At 35.7% G+C, this 9,363-nt stretch overlaps 4 pseudogenes; all 4 read right to left on the bottom strand.

Moving 5' to 3' along the window:
- Positions 1-203: 203 nt before the first annotated feature.
- Positions 204-3,483, bottom strand: LOC149510587 (25S ribosomal RNA; annotated as a pseudogene).
- Positions 3,484-3,715: 232 nt separating this feature from the next.
- LOC149510586 (5.8S ribosomal RNA) lies at positions 3,716-3,871 on the bottom strand (annotated as a pseudogene).
- Positions 3,872-4,160: 289 nt separating this feature from the next.
- Positions 4,161-5,460, bottom strand: LOC149510585 (18S ribosomal RNA; annotated as a pseudogene).
- A 347-nt stretch (positions 5,461-5,807) lies between these two features.
- Positions 5,808-7,568, bottom strand: LOC149510584 (18S ribosomal RNA; annotated as a pseudogene).
- Between the last annotated feature and the right edge of the window lie 1,795 nt (positions 7,569-9,363).

Raw genomic sequence — 9,363 nt, 5'->3', positions numbered from 1 at the left:
CAAGTGCCTATACCAAGGGCAAGCCCTTCCTTGTAACAAATACCAAGGGCATTTGGTTGTTGTTTATTTAGACTCCTGAGAGAGGGATGTCATCGCCCAGCCAAATCAGTTGCAATAAAGAACACCATTCATCCCCAACCCTAAAGGTATACAGTGTAAAAAATGAAGTGAGTGGACTTTGGTGGGTGTGAAGCGAATGACGGATGAATCGAAGTGATGAAGGGCTGAATCTTAGTGGATCATCGTAACAAGGCCACTCTACCACTTATAATACATTGTCACATATTTAAGCCATCTATAAAGGATTTTACCCACCACTCTATGGGAATAAGCCTTAAGGAGGCCTGTGTGGCTTGTCCACCGTAAGGGCTACACCTATGACATGTGCCATTGAGGGCCATGGGCCCCTACTAAGGTTGGCAATTGGACAATGGGTGTGTGCATTATTTCTAGCCTAGGTTCTAACTTTGAGGTGTTCAGTCATAATCTAATACATGGTAGCTTCACACTACTAACTTTTCAACCAAACATGATGACCAATTATGCGAATCAACGGTTCCTCTCATACTAGGTGTGACGCTACCATCAGTAGGGTAAAACTAACCTGTCTCATGGTAGTCTAAACTAGCTCGTGTTTTTTAGTGGTGGGTGAACAATCTAACACTTGGTGAATTCTGCTTCACAATGATAGGAAGAGCCAACATCAAAGAATCAGAAAGCAATGTCGCTATGAATGCTTGGTTATCATAAGCCAATTATCCCTCTGGTAACTTTTCTAACACCTCTAGCTTTAAATTTTAAAGGTCTAAAGGCTCGATAGGCCACACTTTCATGATTCATATTTGTACTGGAAAATAGAATCAAATGAGCTTTTACCCTTTTGTTCCATATAAGATTTCTATTCTTGTTGAGCTCATCTTAAGACACTTGCATTATCTTTTAACAAATGTGCCATCTTAGCCAAACTCTCTACCTAACAAGGTCTTCTGCTTGGATTGATCGACCAAGGGTAGTTTTGGTTCCAAAAGAAGGGGTCATGCCCTACCTCTAATTCATGGAATAAGTAAAATAATGTTAAAAGTTGTGATATTTCAATTTTGCCCAAGGGCTCCCACTTATCCTATACCTCTCAAGTCATTTCACAAAGTTGGACTCTGCCAAACTCATTCCCTTGGTTGTGGTTTTATTGGATAGTAGATAGGGATAGTGGGAATCTCATTAATCCATTTATGCACGTCACTAATTAGATGATGAGGCATTTGGTTACCCTAAGAGAGTTATAGTTACTCCCGCTATTTACCTGCGCTGGGTTGAATTTTTTCACTTTAACATTTAGAGCACTAGGCAAAAATCACATTGAGTGAGCATCCGTAGGGACCATTGCAATACTTTGTTTTAATTAAATAGTTGGATTCCCCTTGTTCATAATAGTTCTGAGTCGAGTATTCATCATCTAGGAAAGATCCTTAAGGGAGCCATTCCTAGTCCATCCCCTAGCCGACATGTGATGACCCATTCTCATTATAAAAGCAGCTCGAGTAATGCACTAGTAACTGATGGGTTTAAGATTGGGACCCCCATGCCTAGCCTTCAGAGCCAACCTTTTTCCCAAGGTTACAAATCCATTTTATCGATATCCTTTACCTATATTATGTCATCGACCAGAGGTTGTTCACCTTAGAGACCTGATGCAGTTATAAGTATGACTGGGCATGGATGGTAGTTGGTCCTCTGGATTTTCAAATGTTGCTAAGGGCACATTAGACACCATGCAATGTGTAGTGCTCTTTTGGTTGTTGGACCCTACCTTTGGTTGAGCCATTTCTAGGGTAGGTAGGCCATTAAATAAAAAAGATAACTTTTCCTGAAACCCCTACCAACATCTTCAAACTCCTTAACGTTGCCATTAGTCACCGCATCTTGGTTTAGGAATTTTAGCTTGATTCCCTTTTGAAGCATGTGCTGAACGTGTTATCAGATGACCTTTCCCCATCTTTTAAGATCAACTAACCTATGTGTAAGTACCATTCATATGGAACCTTTCCCTTCTTCAGCCTTCAAAGTTCTTATTTGAATATTTGCTACTACTACCAAGATCTATACTAATGGTCGCTCTATTCATGCTTTGGGTTTTGCAGTGCCCCCATACCTTGCTATTCATTAGGGCCTGGCCCTTGCCCTAACAGCCATATATAGGTCATGTGCTTAAGCACCATCCATTTTTAGGGCTAGTTGATTTGGTAGGTGAGTTATTATACACTCTTTAGTGGATTTTGGCTTTTATTACCACTGTCTTATTGTCTTAATTGACTAACACCCTTTGTGGGTTCTAGGTTAGCTTACAGTTAGGCATCGTAACCTAGCATCTAGTTCATCCTACATTGCCAGTTCTACTTAACAAAATGGCCCACTTGGAGCTTACGATTCTATGGAGCGGTTCCATGAAGTAGCCTCACCCTCTTACCTATTTAAAGTTTGAGAATAGGTCAAGGGTGTTGCACCTCCGATGCCTCTAATTATTGGCTTTACTTGATAGAACTTGCTAAGGGCTCTAGCTATCCTAAGAGAAACTTTAGAGGGAGCTAGCTACTAGATATTTCAATTAGTTTTTCACCCTATACCCAAGTCAAATGAATGATTTGCATGTTAGTATTGCTACAAGCCTCCACCAGAGTTTCCACTACCTTGGGCTCACTCAGCCGCAGTTTAAAAGATCAAGGTTGGTCGGTAGTGAACTTGCGAGGGATCTTACCAATTAGTTTCCTTACGCCTTATGGGTTTTCTAGCTCATTAACTTGTACACATGTTAGACTCCTTGGTTCATGTTTCAAGATGGGCCAGATGGGGAGCCTATAGGTTGACCCAAGAGCACATATAGGCTGACACACATCTAGATGGCATGTGTTGCATTCCACAATAGTGGCAACAATGTCTCTATAGGCATATAAAAAGCTCGAGCTTTAGCCATTGCCATGATCCACATCGATCCATGCCTCAAGTCGATTGGTGGACCAGCTCTCGCCATTCCACATCCAACTGAGGCACATCCCTAGCCCCTATCTACTTCTCTACTGATAATTTCATGCACTTTTTGACTATTTTTTTAAAGTCCTTTTCATCTTTCCTTCACGATACTTGTTCGTTATTGGTCTCTTCCTTGTATTCAGCCTTGGATAGAATTTATTACCTGATTAGGGCTACATTCCTAAACAACTTAACTCGTAGATAGCGCCTCATGGTGTGATAGGGTCTAGGCATAACGGGGCTTTCACCCTTTTCGATACCTCTTTCTAGTGGACTTGGGCCCAGTCTACCATTGAGGATGCTTCTTCAGACTACAATTTGGACATCAAAGGTGCCCGATTATCAAGTTAGCCTTTTCCCAATTCGCTCATCAATACTAGGGGAATCCTTGTAAGTTTCTTTTCCTTTACTTATTGATATGTTTAAACTCAAAGAGTAATCTTGCCTGACCTAGGGTCATGATGCAAGCATTGATTAAGTGATTCGAGGGGTCTGGTAGGGTTCAGATGGAAAATCAATGCTCATCAATAGAGACAATACATGCTGGGAGCTTTACTAGCAATAGTCACAGCACTATTATTACTGAAGACTCACTTTTGGGCCAACGACAACCGACGAGATCATAGGAGGCCATCTTTTGCCCCTTCACTTAAAGCCCGATGGGTGGGGGGTTGGAGGGGGCGATGATGCATGACACCCAGGCAATCAAGCCCTTTGCCTAATGGCTTGGGGTGAAACTTGCATTCAAAGACTCGATGGCTTATGGGATTTTGCAATTCACACCAAGTATCATATTTCACTATCTTCTTCATCGATGCGAGAGTTGAAATATCCATTGTTGAGAGTCATTTTGGTTTTTCATGACAAAAAAAGTCACGGTGCCATCCATGCATGCAATGTGAACCGATGACAATGGCACACATGCTCTTTTTCATTTCGATCCCTTGGTGCAATTCATGTTAGGGATTCGTTATTCGACCACAAGTAATGACAGTGATTGTTTTGCTCACTCGACAGGCAAAACAAAGTGCCATCGTGAACACCCACAATCAAAAGAGCCTTGGGGCACGAAAGCAACCTCACCCCATTGATGTTTTGTTAATATATTCATGTGTCATTCATTGAGCAAGTTTCAACAATGATCCTTCCACAAGTTCACCTATGAAAACCTTGTTATGACTTCTCCTTCCTCTAAATTATAAAGTTTAATGGACTTATCATGATGTCACAGGCAACAAACCATCCACGTCACCATGATTTGAACACTTTATGGACCATTCAATGGTAGGAGTGACAGGTGGTGTGTACAAAGGGTAAGGATGTAGTTAATGCAAGCTGATGACTTACGCTTACTAGGAATTCCTCATTAAAGACCAATAATGGCAATAATCTATCCCTATCATGATGAAATTTCAAAGATTACCTGGTCTTATCAGCCAAGGCTATAAACATATTGAATACATTAGTGTATTGTGTGTGTGGCCTAAAATATCTAAGGGTATCATAGACTTGTTATTGCCTTAAACTTCCTTAACCTAAAAAGTCATAGTCATTCTAAGAAGCTAGCCATGAAGGTTCACCTTCGCATAGTTAGTTAGTAGGCTGAGGTCTCGTTCGTTAATTAAATTAACCAAACAAATCGTTCCTCCAACTAAGAATGGCCATGCACTACCACCTATAGAATAAAAAAAAAGCTCTTAATCTATCAATCCTTAGTATGTCTAGACTTGGTAAGTTTTCGTGTGTTGAGTTAAATTAAGCCATAGGCTCCACTACTAGTGGTGCCCTTTCATCAATTTCTTTAAGTTTTAGCCTTATATCTATACTCTACTTGAAACCTAAAAACTTTGATTTCTTATAAAGTGCCTGAGGAGTCCTAAAAGTAGCATCCGTTGATCCTTGGTTGGCATCGTTTATGGTTAAGACTAAGACAATATCCAATCGTCTTTGAGCCTTTAACTTTTATTCTTGATTAATGAAAACATCCTTGGCAAATGCTTTCACAGTTGTTCATCTTTCATAAATCTAAGAATTTCACCTTTGACTATGAAATACGAATGTCCTTGACTATCCCTATTAATCATTGCTCCAATCACCATAGCATCATAAAAAAACTAAACTGACAGCAATAGGGGTTTCAATGATTAAAGGTGAAGGGCCAATGGGTGTGTGCACATGATGTGTGATGGGCATTGGTCATTGGCCCTTATATTAGCCCCTTATCCTCCAATGAACCTCAATAACTCATACCCCCTTAATGAGCATCAAAGCTTTTACGGTTCACAGTCAATAGCCATTCAAGTGTCTGAAATGGGGACACTTTTTCAAATGGCCACAAAATCTTTTACATTGATTTTTTAGCTGAATGTTTTTATGGATGCCAACAAAACTACAAGAATTTTTCTACACATGGGATTTTGCAATTCTCACCAAGTATAACATTTTGCTATGTTCTTCATCAATGCAAAGCCCAAGATGTCTATTGCTGAGAGTCATTTTGGTTTTCCATGAAAAAAGGAGTCATGGTGCCACCTACGAACACATAGCGAAAGGGATAGCAACATCACATGCGCTCTTTTTCATTCTAGTTCTTTAGCGCGATATGCATCGAGGGCTCGTTATTTGGCCACAAACGATGATACCAATCATTTTGCCCATTCGAGAGGTAAAACAAATTGATCGTCGCACACGTCCAGGGCTAGAAGGGGCTCAGGGCATGAGGCATGCTTGCCCTCTCAGTGTTTCATTAACACATTGTAAGTCATTCGTTAAGCAATTTTTGACAATGATCTTTCCCCAAGTTCACCTACAAAAATATTATTACAACTTCTTTTTCCTCTAAATGATAAGGTTCAGTGGACTTCCCATGATGTCGTAAGTAGCAAACCATCCACATCACCATGATCCAAACACTTCACTAGACATTCAATTAGTAGGATGGGCTATGTGTAAAAAAGGCAAAGATGTAGTCAACATGAGCTGATGACTTGCACTTACTATCCCCAGCATGATGAAATTTCAAAGATTACCTGGACCTATCAGCCAAGGCTATAGACTCATTGAATACATCAGTGTAGCACATGTGTAACCCAGAACATCTAAGGGTATCACAAACCTATTATTGCCTCAAACTTCCTTAGCTTAAGTAGCCATAGTCCCTCTAAGAAGCTAGCCATAAAGGATCACTTCCATGTAGCTAGTTAGCAAGCTGAGGTCTTGTTCGTTAATGGATTTAACTAGACAAATCAATCCACTAACTAAGAACTACCATGCACCACCTCTCATAGAATCAAGAAAGAGCTCTTAGTCTATCAATCTTTACTATGTCTAGACCTAGTAAGTTTCCCTGTATTGAGTCAAATTAAGCCATAGGTTGCACTCCTAGTGGTGCCCTTCCATCAATTCTTTTAACTTTTAGCCTTATAACCATACTCCCCCCAGAACCCAAAGACTTTGATTTCTCATAAGGTGTCGACGGAGTCTTGAAAGTAACATCCATCGATCCTTGGTCGACATCATTTATGGTTGAGACTAGGATGATATCAGATCATTTTCAAGCTTGCAACTTTTATTCTTGATTAATGAAAACATCCTTGGTAAATGCTTTCACAATTGTTTATCTTTCATAAATCCAAAAATTTCACCTCTGACTATGAATATGAATGCCTTCGACTATCCTTGTTAATCATTACTTTGATCTCAAAGGCCACCACAATAGGATAGAAATCCTATAACGTTATCTTATGCTAATGTATACAAGCATAGGCCTACTTTGAGCACTCTAATTTTTTCAAAATAACAGCACTAGAGGAATGACTCGACCAGTTAAGGCTAGGAGCACATCTCTAGTAGAAGGATGAGTAGATCGATGCTCACTGTGGGTAGACCAGATGACCCAACCCTAATTTTGACCATGAGCTTTTTAATTGTAACAACTTAAATATATCCTATTAAAATTGGTATTACCATAGCTACTGGCACCAGACTTGCCCTCCAATGGATCCTTATTAAGGGATTTAGATTGTACTCATTTCAATTACCAAACTCATAGAGCCCGATATTGTTATTTATTATGACTACCACCCCATGTTAGGATTGGGTAATTTGCACACTTGCTACCTTCTTTGGATTTACTAGTCGTTTCTTAGGCTCCCTCTTTGGAATTGAACCCTAATTCTCTATTACCCTTCACCACCATGGTAGGCCACTATCCTACCATCAAAAGTTGATAGGATAGAAATTTGAATGATGCGTCACCAGCATAAAGGTCGCACGATTTGTTGAGTTACTATGAATCATTAGAGCAATGGTTAAAGCCCATATCAACCTTTTATCTAATAAATGCATCCCTTCTAGAAGTTGGGGTTTGTTACATGTATTAGCTCCAGAATTACTATGGTCATTGGAGTAGTAGATACCATCAAACAAACTATAATTGATTTAATGAGCCATTTGTAGTTTCACAGTTTGAATTAGTTCATACTTACACATGCATGGCTTAATCTTTGAGACAAGCTTTTGACACTGGTAGGATCAACCATGTAGCATTCCCCTTCTTGGTTTATTCCAAATCTTTGAGCTAACAATTACAAAACAAATATCATAATAATTCGAGATAGATACTTGTTCAAATAGCCATAAGTATTTGATTTGGTTCGATAAACAGATTTAATTCTTAAATCTCTTATTAATTTTTGAAATATTAATAAACTAATATTATTTTATTTTGAATAATTTTGTATGAATAGAAACAATCATTTTATGACAAAACAAAATGTCATAAAGATTTGAAATAGATAATAATTCAAATGACATGACTATTTGAACTTGTTCAGTAAGCATATTTATTTTTTAAATCTCCAACTTATTAATTTTAGAATATTAATAAATTAGTATTATTTTATTTTAAATAAAATTGTATGAATAGAAACAATTTTTTTATGAAAAAACTAAAAATCAAAATGATTTGATATAAATAATTATTTGAATGGTCATAACTATTCGAACTCACTCAGTAAACAAATTTATTTTTTAAATATTTTACTTATTAATTTTTAGAATTTTAATAAATTAGTATTAATTTATTCTGAATACGCATTTATGAATGAAACAATTGGCTTATGACAAAACTAAAGGTCATAATAATTTGAAATAGATAATTATTCAAATAGTCATAACTATTTGAACGTGTTCAAAAAACATATTTATTTTTTAAATTTTTACTTATTAATTTTTAGAATATTAATAAATTTATATTATTTTATTCAAAATAAGCTTGCATGAACAGAACCAATTGTTTTATGACAAAACAAAAGGTCAAAATGTTTTGAAACAGATAATTATTCAGATAGTTATAATTATTTGAACATGATTGGTAAATAGATTAATTTTTTAATTCTCTTACTCATTAATTTTTAGAATATTAATAAATTAGTATTATTTTATTTCAAATAAGCATATATAAACTGAAACAATTGTTTTATTACAAAACAAAAGGTCACAATGATTTGAAATAATTAATTATACAAATACTCATGACCATTTGAACTTGTTCAATAAACATATTTATTTTTTAAATTTTTTACTTATTACTTGTCAAAATATTAATAAATTAATATTTTTTATTTCGAATAAGCTTGTATGAATAGAAACAATTATTTTATGACAAAACAAAAGATCATAACAATTTGAAATAAATAATTGTTCAAATAGTCATAAAGATTTGAACTTGGTTGGGTAGATTTATTAGATCTTTTACTTATTAATTGTCTTAATATTAATCAATTTGTATTATTTTATTCAAAATAAGCTTGTATGAATAGAAAAAAAATCATTTTATGACAAAACAAAAGGTTATAACGATTTCAAATAGATAATTGTTCAAACAGTCATAATTATTTAAACTTGTTCGTTAAACAAATTCATTTTTTAAATCTCTTAATTATTAATTTTTAGAATATTGATAACTTAATATTATTTTATTTTGATTAAGCTTATATGAATCGAAATGATTTTTTTATGACAAAACAAAAGGTTATAATGATTTGAAATAGATAATTATTCAAATAGTCATGACTATTTGATCTAGTTCGGTAACAATATTTATGTTTTAAATTGTTTAGTTATTAATTGTTGAAATATTAATAAATTGATATTATTTTAATCTAAATAAGCTTGTATGGACAGAAACTATTGTTTTATAACACAACAAAAAGTCATAACTATTTGAATTGGTTTGATAAATATTAATAAATTAGTATTATTTTATTTTGAACAAACTTATATTAACAAAAAAAATATTATTTTATTACAAAATAAAAAGTAATAATGATTTGAAAT

This window comes from Durio zibethinus, chromosome 28 (assembly GCF_047325235.1).
Source record: "Durio zibethinus cultivar Kanyao isolate XHJ-2024 chromosome 28, ASM4732523v1, whole genome shotgun sequence".
NCBI lineage: Eukaryota > Viridiplantae > Streptophyta > Magnoliopsida > Malvales > Malvaceae > Durio > Durio zibethinus.
The sequence above is the reverse complement of the archived record's forward strand: the minus strand, read 5'-3'. Positions and strand labels throughout refer to the sequence as shown.